Source organism: Pristiophorus japonicus, chromosome 12 (assembly GCF_044704955.1).
Source record: "Pristiophorus japonicus isolate sPriJap1 chromosome 12, sPriJap1.hap1, whole genome shotgun sequence".
NCBI classification, from domain to species: Eukaryota; Metazoa; Chordata; class Chondrichthyes; family Pristiophoridae; genus Pristiophorus; species Pristiophorus japonicus.
The window spans coordinates 127298925-127311185 of record NC_091988.1 but is presented as its reverse complement, the minus strand read 5'-3'; positions in this window follow the sequence as shown (position 1 = coordinate 127311185).

Genomic DNA, 12261 nt, shown 5'->3' with positions numbered 1-12261 from the left:
TGTTGATTTCTGCCAGGTGACACCGGGCCATTCACTGCCACTCCTATTGGTCCAATTTACTTCGGCCCGCCTGGCAATAAATCCATCCGTTCTGTCATTGGGTAGAAATTGTGGAGATCGGGGCTGGTTAATTGACTGAATGTTGCTGCTTCTGGTATCATTGGTGTCAGGTGACTGCAGCTTGTGTGTATAAAAGGTGCAGGTTGGGGGGTGTAGGGATAGTTGGGTGGTTTGGGATCATGGGGGATTGTATAGTGAGGGCACTGGTCTCAGTGCTGCTGTTCGCCCCTCTGATATTTGGCGACAGTTTGGAGGCCAGAGGTTTCCATGGAGAAGAGTAAAGGCCACCCCTGGGCCTCACAGAGTCCCTCCTCCTGGGCCTCCCTTTGGTTCCTGTCTCTGTGTGTCTGAGGGGTGCAGTGTGTCCCCACTGCACACTGTGATGGTGCAGTGTGGGGAGCACAACCTGCTGGTCAAGGTACACATGGGTTTATTTGGGACCAGGCACCTGATTAAAGCTGCTGACCTGATCCTGGGGACAGTAGGTTGTTATCCAACCGGGATCGACTCTCCGAACTGCACCGTCCTCTTTGACTATGGGCTCCATGAGTGTGGCAGCTCAGTAAAGGTAATGTGATTCCTCAACTCTTGCTCTAAGCTTGGTGTGTGGATCAGTCCCCACTCTTCACTCCAACTCTGGGTGAGAGGGCATTGATGTCGAGGGGACTCATGTCTCCTGGTTTCAAACCTCAAACTTGCTTTGGAATTGTGCATTGTGCTTTGCTTTAACTGGTCTTCCCTAGTGTCTCCATCCTGGTGATCTCACCCCTATTGGCCTTGAGTATTCACTTGTGTTTCTCCAAACGTTTCCTGTGGTATATCCTGTCTCGTGGATATTCAGGTCACTGGGGAGTCAGTTTACTGGTTATTTTCCATATTTAGCTTTATCTCCCACACTTCCTGTTTTTGAATACCTGTGAGCCTGGATTAAATGAGGTGTAAATCTGGAGGTCTATTCTTTGCCCCAAATTATTGGCAACTTTTGGCACACTTAATTGTTGAAGACTTTCATTTCTATAGCACCTTTCACAACCACTGTATATCTCATAGTGCTTTACTGCCAGTGAAGTATTTTGAGAAGTGTTGTCACTGTTTATGGGAAATGCAGCAGCCAATTTGTGCACAGTAAGCTCCCACTAACAGTAATGTGATAATGACCAGATCATCTGCTTGTGATGTTCATTTGAGGGATGAATAGTGGCCCAGGACATGGGGGAGAACTCCCCTGTTCCTCTTTAAAATAGTGCCATGGGATCTCTTGTGTCCACTTGAGTAGGTGGGGCCTCTGCTTAATGTCACATATGAAAGATGGCACCTCAGACAGTGCAGCGCTCCCTCAGCACTGCACTAGGGTGTCAGCCTAGCTTTTTGAGCTCTAGTCTCTGCAATGGGACTTAAACCCACAACCTACTCGCTCCGAGGCGAGGGTGCTACCCACTGAGCCACTCCACTTTTCTGTTGAATTGATTTTGCTCTCCTGCCTGAACTCCCTCCCCCTGCATTAACGGCAGAGGCTGCACAACCTCCCTTCTGAACACCTGAGTACAATGTTGTTAATTTCTGAATCTGATTTTCAGATGGCTGGAGATTTCCTGGTCTACACCACACCCCCAAGGCTCATGGATCTGTCATTGTGTGAACTAATGGCGCTGTCGTTCCCATTGAGTGCTGCTATTATAGGTAACCATTGAGTGAATGAAAATTCAATCTAATGCATGTTTCTGACTGTCCTAAAATGGCACACTTGTCTTTCCAGGAGGGGCAATGTGAGCAGTAACCCGATCAAGCCCACCTCGATCCCGTTCAGCTCCACCAAGTCTGGAGAAGGGCTTCTGTCATTATTTCTGTGCCTAATGGCTGGTATGTGCTGGGTGGATGGGGAGTGATTTCCTGTCACCCACTGGGAGTTGCAGCCACTGTCTCCAACCCTTGTCCTCTTGTCCTTCAGATGACTGGCTTACAGAGTGCACCTCAACTGTCTACTACCTGGGCGACCTCATTCACATTGAGGCCTCTGTTTCAATGACCAACCACATGCCCCTGAAGCTCTACATTGACCGCTGTGTCGCTACGTTGAGCCCAGACAAGGACTCCACCCCGAGTTACAGCATCATTGACAAAAATGGGTAAGGAGGTCTCTGCTTTCTCCAGCTGGTCCCGTCTCTATGGCTTTACTTGATTCACTCCATGGCTCATGTTTTAATCTTTCTTCAGTTGCCTCCTGGACAGCAAAGCTGAGGACTCCTTCTCAACCTTTGTGTTTCCAAGAGACGAGCATGAGCTGGACAAGCTCCACTTTGACCTGGATGCACTCCGCTTCTTTGGCGATGACCGTTCCTTGGTATGATGAAGCTGCTCATTGGATTCTCCATGTTGGGAGGAAGTCACTGAATAACGGCTGGTGTTGAATGTGAACCTCAGATTTTCCTCACCTGTCACCTGAAGGTTGCTGCAGTGGATCGGAGAGATTCCATGAGCAAAGCTTGTACTTTCCAGAAGCTGCAGAATGTGTAAGTTCCCTGTCTCTCCCTCAGGAATGTGTTGTGTGGAGAAGTGATGCCCAACCTGATTGTTGCACTAATTGTCTTGTTTAGCTGGGCCCCATTGGAAGGATCGAACAATGATGTTTGCGCCTGTTGTGATTTGGGTGACTGCGGTGCCACGAGGGATTTGGGCTTTCCTTCCAGAGGAAGGAGGGACCTTGTACCTGAAGCTGGTAGGACATTGATCTTCTAGATGTTGGAGGTCCCCCTTTACCCTCTCTGACTGGAATGTTTGATATTGCAGGGAGTGATGCTGAATTGAAGTGGGAGGGTGAGGCCTCACTTGGACCCCTGGTCATTCTGGACACTGATGTGACCGACCTGGCAACTGAGTCCCTTAATGAGGTTGGGCAATGGATGCAGGAGAGGTCTCCAGGGGGTGAGTGGGCCCACTGCTAGTTTCCATGTCCCCCCCCGGCCCTCAGTATTTCCTTCACTAACCATTGGTTTCTCATTGCTCTTTAGGTGTGGAGTCTGAAGTGGTCCTGATGGTGGCCCTGACTGACAGCTGTCTCTCTGATCTCTGCTGCTTTGATGGCCTTGTTCCTGTACAGGAAACACAAGCTGACCCAGTTCAACTTGTTATCAAGTGATCAATAAAGCAGTGATTACGTGTACCTTATGCCTAATTGTCCATCTCCTGCCCACACATGTAGAATACGGAGCTGTTTACACTCAGCAACCCTCCCTCAGTTCTGTGTTGGTGTAAATGATCCAGGTAACTAGTGCCATAATGGCTGATAAAAGCTTATCCAGGGATTGGTGGTGACTATGGTACCTGCCCAGCCTTCACCGTGCAGGTTCACGAGCTCCAGGAGAGTGGAACTGGCCTGGGGGATTAGTGCAAGCTTGGTGCTCATTCCAAGTTCTTCCATTGGCTTCCTTTCACAAGGACTCCATTCCAGTTTGAGGTCAATTGACCATCCGTAATGGGGTTGAAATTTTTTTTCTTTACTTCCCACCCAGTTTTATGAGCTCCAGCCCTTGTTTGACCACTTGTGCACTGGGGCGTCAGGTAGGGACTACTACTGTCTTCCATAACAATGTGTTCAAATGCCCTGCCGCTCGCTCTCGGTGATCTAAATGGTTCCATTTCCTGTAGTCCATAAGTGAAGTTCCCCAGCTGCTGTTTAAGCTGCAATTATTCCCATGGCCTGCGAGAACAGCAAGAAGTGATCTTCTGTCCCTGTTCATGCTCTGATGTGGGAGCGTTTGGTACTAGAGTAACCAAACCCTTCCAAGTGTGGGATCATTCCACTGTCTCCTGTCCTGGATCTGGCTGTGTGGACTAGGACACAAATGGGCTTGCAGCATTTCTGACCTGGACTCAATTTGCCCTTCACCATGTAGGTATGGTTTGTAGCTGCAGTTTCTCGCTTGTCTAATTCACCCTGCAGTGGAAATGGAGCAACTGGGTGCCAATGGGAGTTGGCACTATTCAGAGCCCTAATATACAGCTCAGTGTTTGGCTGCATCTTCCCCTGGGTGAAGGGGAGGTCTTGAGCTTAGCTGGGAATCAAATGGTACCAGAGATTGGCGTCTCCCTCACTGGAGAACAGCAGAGAAGGAGCTTCTAACAATCACTCCCCTATTCTCTCCCTGAGGGGGGAAAGTGGACCGTCTCCCTCACTGAGCTTCTCCACTGCCAGCTCTCTGACTCCTCTGTTCCTGCCTGGGAACAAGGTGGGCTTCTTAATGGAGCCTCCAGTGCCGCTGCCCCCTATTGGGGCATCAGTGTCTCAGCCTGCAACAGTCGCAGAAGCTCACGGATGGGTGCCCAAAGAAATTCGGTACAGACTGAGATTAGCCTTAAATAGAATCCGCAATGTACAGGGAGTTGGGATTAGATTGGAACATGGGTTGTTCTAACTTGAGCGGCAGTACACTGGGGAGGGAAAGCTCAGTTTAGGAACAGTTGGTGGAGTTAGAAGCTCACGGACAGGTGATGGTGCTGGAGGTGGGCTGCCTCTCTACAGGTCTCTGCTGCTTGATGCTCTGTTTTCTGGTTTGCCCACTGTCTCTCTACTCTCCATGCCAACAATACCTACTGGAAGGAAAAGTTTCTTTTTTTTAATTCTGAAGTAAAAAGAAACCTTCACTATTTTCAGGATCTAGTAAATTGAACCAAGGTCGATGTTGGTGTGTGGAGTTAAACCTTACTGCACTAAACCTGGACTCTGGTCAGACCAGCAGAGCTTTCTCCAAGAATTGAACAAAACTGTCTTCTGTATAGAGAGAGAGTCAGACTGAACACTTAGCTCAAAGTAAAGTGTGACCTTGGTCTTTAATTGCAGTTCTCCAGAGTGCCTTGCCAACCTGTGAGGACTCCTTAAATACCTGTGCTCCCAAGGGATAATGGGATCAGTTGGGATTCCAGGGGCTGAGCCCTCTGGTGGCTGTACAGATTAAATACATGTTCAGATATACCACCCCGCCCCCTCCCCTCCCAAAAAGTCAATAGTGTAACTATTTACAATGAGTCGATCTGGGGTCCTTTTTGCCCAGGTTGACTGTCTCGGTGTGAATCATTTGTTTGGCCCTTGCTAGGCTGCCTGGTGTGTTGGGCCCTGCAGGGCTGCTGTGGATAATGGGTTCTGCTGCGTGGTCAACTGTGGTGTCAGTTGCTATGTGTGTGTGTGTATGTTGGGGGTCAAAAAAGGTAGGGTCCAAGCAGGGTTGCACAGGATAGTCCATGAATTTGAGTTTAATTTGGTCCAAGTTTTTCCAGTGACTGATTCAGTTTGAAAGTTTGACCCGAAACACCCTGCTCCCCTCTTTGGCCACGACAGTGCCGGGAAGCCAGTTGGGTCCTTGTCCATAATTCAATACAACTACACGATCATTGATTTCAATCTCACATGACATATTTGCGCTATCATGGTATGCACTTTGTTGGAGCTGCCTGCTCTCTACATGTTCATGTAGATCAAGGTGAACTAACGAGAGCCTTGTCTTAAGTGCTCTTTTCATGAGCAGTTCAGCAGGTGGGATCCCAGTGAGCGAGTGGGGTCTTGTGCGGTAGCTAGGCGAGTCAGCAGTAAGCCTTCAGGTACCCTCTTCAAGCCTTGCTTGATGGTTTGCACGACTCTCTCTGCCTGGCCATTGGATGCTGGTTTAAATGAGGCAGATGTGACCTGTTTGATCCCTTTACGGGTCATGAATTCTTTGAACTCAGCACTGGTAAAACATGGCCCGTTGTCACTTACCAGGACATTGGGTAAGCAGTGAGTGGCAAACATGGCCCGCAGGCTTTCAGTAGTGGCAGCGGACATGCTAGCTGACATTATCTCTCATTTAATCCACTTGGAATGCGCGTCTACAACCACAAGGACCATTTTACCCAAGAACGGGTGTGCATAGTCGACATGTACCCTAGGTCACGGTTTGGAGGGCCAAGACCATAAACTTAACGGCACCTCCCTGGGTTCATTGCTTAACTATGAGCATGTATTACATCTGTGAACGTAGGACTCTAAGTCCGCATCAATACCAGGCCAACACATGTAGGATCTGGCTATCGCTTTCATTATTATGATGCCTGGAGGTCATTGATGAAGGTGTCTCTGCCCTTCTTGGGGACCACTACTTGACTGTCCCACAGAAGGCAGTCTGCTTGGATAGACAGTTCATTTTGTGCCACTGAAACGACTTTATCTCTTCCTGCCTTTCCACTGGGACACTGGACCAGCTCCCGTGAAGCACACAGCTTTTGACTAGAGATAATAAGGTGTCTTGGCTTGTCCAGGTTTTGATCTGCCGGGCAGTGACAGGTGATTGCTCACTCTCTAATGCTTCCACAACCATGGCTAGATCTGTTGGCTGCGCTATTTCCACCCACGTGGTGGGCATTGACAGCCTACTGAGAGCATCGGTGCAGTTTTCTGTGCCTGGCCTGTGGCGGATGGCGTAGTTGTATGCGGACAACGTGAGCGCCTAGCTCTGGATGCGGGCCGATGCGTTGGTATTTATCCCTTTACTCTCGGAAAACAGGGATATAAGTGGCTTATGATCAGTTTCCAATACGAATTTTAGCCCAAACAGGTATTGATGCATTTCCTTTACCCCCATAGACACACGCTAACGCTTCTTTCTCAATTATGCTGTAGGCTCTCTCAGCCTTAGACAGACTCCTGGATGCATAAGCAACCGGTTGCAGTTTCCCCAAATCATTAGCTTGTTGCAATACTCACCAACGCCATATGACAACGCATCACATGCTAGTACCAAATGCTTACATGGATCATACAAAACAAGCAATTTGTTTGAGCATTAACAATTTTCTCACTTTTACAAAGGCATTTTCTTGGCTTTTGCCCCAAACACCCTTTTCATAGTAAGAGATGCAGTGATTCTAACAGTGTGCTGAGACCTGGTAAGAAGTTACCAAAGTAGTTCAGGAGTCCCAGGAACGACTGCAGCTCCATCATGTTCTGTGGCCTCTGTGCGTGCTCGATTGCCTCGGTCTTCGCATTGGTGGGCCTGATGCCATCTGCCGCAATCCTCCTTCCCAAGAACTCCACTTCGAGCGGTTTAACCTGAGCCCCACGCGGTTGAGTTGATTAAGAACCTCCTCCGGTTCTGCAGGTGCTCGACTGTGTTCCGACCTGTACCCAAGATGTCGTCCTGGAAGACCACGGTGTGTGGGACCGACTTCAGTAAGCTTTCCATGTTTCTCTGGAATATCGCCACCGCTGATCGGATTCCAAATGGGCATCTGTTTAAAAACAAAGACCTTTGTGCGTGTTGATGCACGTGAGGGCCTTTGATTCCTCCAGTTCCTGTGTCATGTAGGCTGAAGTCAGATCCAGTTTCGTGAACGTCTTTCCTCCCGCCAGCGTTGCAAAGAGGTTATTGGCCTTTGGTAGTGGGTATTGGTCCTGCAGGGAGAAACGATTGATAGTTACTTTGTAATCGCCACAGATACTGATGGTGCCATCTCGCTTGAGGACTTGGATGATAGGACTGGCCCACTCGTTGACCTCAATCGGTGAAATGATGCTCTATCTTTGTAGCCGGTCTAGCTCGATCTCTACTGTTTCTCTCATCATGTATAGTATTGCTCTCGCCTTGTGATGGATAGGTCGTGCCCCCAGAATTAAGCGGATCTACACTTGCTCCTTGGAATTCCCGATGTCTGTTTCGAATAGCGAAGGAAATTTGTTTAAGACCTGGGCACATGAAGTGTCGTCAGTGGGCGATAGCACTCGGACGTCATCCCAGTTCCAGCGTATCATTCCCAGCCAGCTCCTGCCGAGCAGGAACCAGATCCGCGACCTCACGAATGCGCCTCGGGACCCGACCAACTGCAGGTCCTTCAGCGCGGCTGCCTTCTCTTCGTACACCGTCTGCAGGGCTGAGGGGCGTACACTTTCACGAGATGGAGCGGCACGTCCCCCAGGTGAACCGTGACGTGCAGCATGCGGCCGGACACGGGATCCTCGACCCCCAAGATCTCCGGCTGAAAATGCGGGGCCAGCAAGAAGGCCACCCCACAAGAAGTGGTGGTGAGGTGGCTCATGCGGACCTCTCCTTGCCATTCCAGGAGCCACGTGGCTTCGTCTCCCGGAACGGTGTGGGTTTCTTGCAGGAAACACACCGCATATTTTCCCTCCTGCTGGAGCGAAAAATTGTTAAATCTACGGCGCGCCTCTACCTAACCTATTGTGGGGGGGAAGTGGAGTCGTTTGTTGACCTCCACTCCCTCAGCAACCCAGTGAGGAACGTTTTGAGCCGGTGCAGCTCAAGGCTTTGCGCCTTTGACAAGGGCCCGCCCGTGGCCATGGTTTTAGCGGCGGCGCGGACGGAAGCGATGAGCAGCACCGGCTCGGACCATTTTTTGAGGGCCAGATGGGCTCGGTTGCGGCGACCCTGGCTCTGGACCAAAAAGTCCCAGATTTCCTTTACAGGAATGAAGGGGGACTCAGCGGTGGGCGCGAGCAGATCCACCACCTCACTGGCGATGGACTCCAGATCTTCTCCCGCGTTCTCCACCGAGTCCCCGTCCCCCTCCGGGAGGTCGCCGCCAGCAGCCGGCCCGTCGACTGCACGAGGTACGGCAAACGGCCCGGCCGCTCCATCCACCAGGATCCACCAGGATCCCACCCCCAGAATCGTCGGCAGAGGAGACCCCACTGGGCTCTTTTATTTTTGGTGCTGGGTCAGGAAGCGACAGAGGAAGGGGTTACTCCTCCGCCCCAGGAACCGGGGAACATGGTGAGACCTGGTCAAATAAATGTTCCAGGTCCTCCAATTCCCCCAGCTCCAAGGTAGGGGGTGAGGGTTGGTGTTCTTCCCCGTCCCCACCGCCACCCCCCGGCCCAGCGTATGGATGTACATTAAAATGTTCTTTGACTGCTGGATCGAGCAAGTCCCGGGGGATGTTGATTGTTGGCTGGGCGGGCTCAGGTTCGGCCTTTTCGGCCCCGCCCGCCTCAGTCCCCGGGACGCTCGACCCGGCGGCAACGCATTCCTCCGCTGGCCGCACGCCCCCCACGACAGGCAGATCTTCCACGCCATCCCCGGGAGGCGGAGGCTGGGCAGCCTCGACTGTCTCACCCTCCCCGGGGACAGATTCCTCTCGCCTACAGCGCAGCTTGGGGGCGCTGGTGGGGGATGCGGGACACGCGGTGGGCACTGACTCCTCCGCGGAGGGATGTTGTTCCCCCTCCGCCTCATTGGAGCGGCGCCTCCTTTTGTTCCTGGGGGGGCGCAGAGGCAGGGAGACCTCCATGTCTGCGGAAGCCTCCTGCTCCGCTCCCCGCTTTTTTTTTTCTTGCCCGTGCGCAAGCCCCCCTGCGGTATTGGTCGAGGGCTCAGGCACGGGCTCAGGGCACCCCGCGGTCGCCGATGACAGGGTTGGGCCGAGCGCGGTGATCGGACTGGTGCACTGAGGGGACTCGCCTCGGTGTTTAGTCTTCCTCCGCGCCTTCATTCCGCCCTGATGCTCTCCCTTTCCCCCGCCAGAGGCCGTGAAAACAAAGGTCTCCGATGATGCCCGCGCACCCACAGCTTGCGGTACGCGGACGCTACTAGGGGGAGGGGTGGCGGCGGCGCCAGCCTTGGCCACCTTTGGTGTTTTGGAGGCGGGGCAGTTCTAACGGACGTGCCCCACTTCCCTACAGGCATGGCACCGCATGCCACCCGACGTCCAGAAGACGCGGTAGGGAGTACCTTCGTGCACCACGTTAAAATTGCCCTCTCGTCTCCTCCCACGCCAGCCGGACAAAAAGCTGGCGGTGGAAGGAGAACACATGTTCTCCCTGAGGCCGAGCGGTATTGGGTTAATCCCTGGCCTTACCTTCCCCAGTTGATGTAGCTGAGGGAGGAGGAGCTCAGCGGGAACAAAGGGCGGGACGTTTGAAAGAATGACCCTCTGCGCGGTGGCCTCGAGAGGGTCCACCGGCAGGAACGTCCCGCCCACCATGCGCCCCTTTTCGAGGGCCAGGGACACCTCCCGCTCCAACCCCAGGAAGAAAACAGCCTTCCCAGACATTTTGATGGCTGCGACAATGGCCAAGGGGCCGACTACCCCGGCCATCGCCCGCACGCACTCCTCAATGCTCATTGTGGGGTGAGTGTAGCTCTTGACCCCGTGTTTTTTCGTAATCAGTCTAAATGGTGGCAGGGCAGCAGGAGGCGCCGTGAATGCAGATGCCGCCTGCGCATACGTCCTCACTGGCCCTGCCACCGGCGTGGATGGGGTCGCCATCACGGGGTCCCTTTAAGGGCTGCACCCACCCCAAAGTCACAGGCCCTAATGGTCTTAATTGGGCTTAGAGCTCCCTCTGCTCCAACATCAACTTACAGTGGAACACCTCTCCCTGGTTTAACGATTGGGGAGGGGCCTTGCTCCCTCTGCTCAGTTGTCTTAAATTTTTTTAATTAGGAGGAAAGGGGCTCAGAGATAGAGGGGATAGACAGAGAGAGTGACAGAGAGAGAGTGTGGGGGGCTGGGAAAGAGGGAAGCTGTGAGGGCAGGTCTCCCCTCACAGTTATGGGTGGGTGTTGCTGGTGTGCACCCACCGGATGATGAAAGAACAAAGTCTTTTCGATGATCTTCTGGTGGGGGGAGAAGATGTCTTCACCTAGGAAAGCTGGAGCCACACAGGCACAGTACTCCCAACGATGTTAACGGGGTTTAACGAGTCTTCAGCCAGGTAGCTCCAGTTATCCCAGGCTAGGCAATGGGGGAGGGGTGCTTCAGTGGTGTGTGGGGCCTAGTTTTTAGCAAGACCCCCACACACACTTCCACACACACACACTCACACACACACACCCGCGATGTTCCGGCCCTCAAAGGTCTTCTTTCTCCCCCCACCGATAAAACAAAGTCTTTAGGGGAATGCACCAATATACACCCACCTGTAGAGTGATAATGGCTCTCCCTCCTTCCACACAGGATGATGTTATTTCCCCCTCTTTCCAACTCTCTGGAGAAGTAATAAATGTATGAATTCTGCTCTCCTCCTCTCCCTCTGCATGGTGAAATGTAGTAAGCCCTTTCCTCCTCTTCCTGGGCTGGTCTCAGGGTAAACAGGCCTTCAGGCAGGAGCCAAAGCAGGGAGCTCCTTCCCTCACTGCTCCAGGCTCCAAAAAAGAACAAAAAAAATACAAACAAACAAAAAAAGGGCCTTGAAAATGTTTGGAGTGTCCCCCAGATCAGGGGTCACTTGACCTAATGTTTATTTGTCTCCTTTAAAATAAAACGTGCAGGTTGGGGCGTGTAGGGAGAGTTGGGTGGTTTGGGATCATGGGGGATTATGTAGTGAGGGCCTTGGCCCCAGTGCTGCTGTTAGTTGGGGTTGTTTGTCCCTCTGATATTTGGCGACAGTTTGGAGGCCAGAGGTTTCCATGGAGAAGAGTAAAGGCCACCCCTGGGCCTCAGAGTCCCTCCTCCTGGGCCTCCCTTTGGTTCCCGTCTCCGTGTGTCTGAGGGGCGCAGTGTGTCCTGACTGCACACTGTGATGGTGCAGTGTGGGGAGCACAATCTGCTGGTTAGGGTACACATGGATTTATTTGGGACCAGGCACCTGATTAAAGCTGCTGACCTGACCCTGGGGACAGTCGGTTGTCGGCCAACTGGGATCGACTCTCCGAACCGCACCGTCCTCTTTGACTATGGGCTCCATGAGTGTGGCAGCTCAGTGAAGGTAATGTTATTCCTCAACTCTTGCTCTAAGCTTGATGTGTGGATCAGTCCCCACTCTTCACTCCAACTCTGGGTGAGAGGGCATTGATGTCGAGGGGACTCCTGGCTCCTGCTTTTAAACCTCAAACTTGCTTTGGAATTCTGTGTTGTGCTTTGCTTTAACTGGTCTTCCCAAGTCTCTCCTTCCTGGTGATCTCGCCCCTATTGACCTTGAGCATTCACTTCGGTTTGTCCAAACTATTCATTTGGTATATCATGTCTTGTGGATTCTCAGGTCACTGGGGGGTCAGTTTAATGGTTCAGTTGTTTCTATATTCAGCTTTATCTCCCACACTTCCTGTATTCTAATACCTGGGAACCTGGATTAAATGAGACTTCAATCTGGAGCTCTATTCATTGCCACAAATTATTGCCCACTTGCAGCTCTTTTTTTTTTTAATTTTAAGGTGCATTTCTCTAGCCTTTCACAACCACCGTATATCTCATAGTGCATTACCGCCAGTGAAGTAC